The sequence below is a fragment of the Penaeus monodon genome, chromosome 30, assembly GCF_015228065.2.
Source record: "Penaeus monodon isolate SGIC_2016 chromosome 30, NSTDA_Pmon_1, whole genome shotgun sequence".
Lineage (NCBI taxonomy): Eukaryota > Metazoa > Arthropoda > Malacostraca > Decapoda > Penaeidae > Penaeus > Penaeus monodon.
Genome location: NC_051415.1, coordinates 19,329,605 through 19,330,782, shown reverse-complemented (window position 1 = coordinate 19,330,782; position 1,178 = coordinate 19,329,605).

Below are 1,178 nucleotides of genomic sequence, written 5' to 3'. Positions count from 1 at the left end.
CGCCACCCTACCTAGTTGTTCCTCTGCGAACATATCACCTTCGTCCACCTGGATATGGGACCAACTTAGACTTTTTTGACATGTCTATGCGTGTCAGAACATATTGTCTCCGTGACCATCCATCTGTCTTGTTATATATTTCTGTCTGTCTTAGTTTATGTACATTTATGTGTGTATATAAGGTTTATGATGACAATGGCAACATCATTTTCATTAGCGATAAGGATTATAGAAATAATAAGACTATAATGATGCTAATGAAAATATATCTAATGATGGAAGAAGCACCTTTCATTACACTGAATATGACCTATTACTGATATCAGTCTAATGAATGGCTATGTAATTATTGCTGATAAAAATTCTCCAACAGAAAAGCCCAATTTATAGCAAGACAATGTATGTTTGTCAGTTTACGCAACGAAAGACCGGGATTAGAGGGAAGTCCAACTGCAGTATGTGAGAGCCACACAACCATCGATTTAAGCAAAAGCGAGACATGGCTTTCGGTGACCTTTGGGGGATCAGACGAGAATAATGACACCGACACTTCTTTGCGCCGTAAGAGTGATTAAGAGACGTGTTCATGTAAGTGTTATTATCGTCTACGTCACCGTTGCTGTCAGTTGTGTATTTATGTGTGTTACAATTTTATTTCTTGGTTTCTGCATTTGTAAACATATTGACGACAATAATAAATGGTAAGTGCATATAAAACTGAGATTCTCGTAGATAGGATTAAAGCATTTTAGATGATTTGTGCTTAAAGATACATTTTTATCAACTCGGAATGTTGCGCCGGGAGCAGGGCATCGCCTCAAGATATGTGTGCTATTAGGAAAGGGAATGAGTGTGTCTAGGCGCTGTTGCTGCACTAAGGATTCTGTGGCGAGCTCTTCAAGTTTTCTGAGGTCATGCTTTACGTAATGAGGGTAAGTAGGATAAAGAAAATTAAACTCCTAATGTAACGTGAGATAACTATCAACAGTGTAACATACAGTCATGAGCCGTGCAAAATGATCACTAAGCTGAAGATATGTATGCAAAATCGTGCACAGTTGCTTTAATGTTTTTTCTTTAAGGCGATTTAGTCAGCTCACGAATCAAAGAACATTGAAGAGTACAAAACAGGGCGGGATTAGTACCATGTGAATCTTGTGCAGTGCAAAGATAAAAAG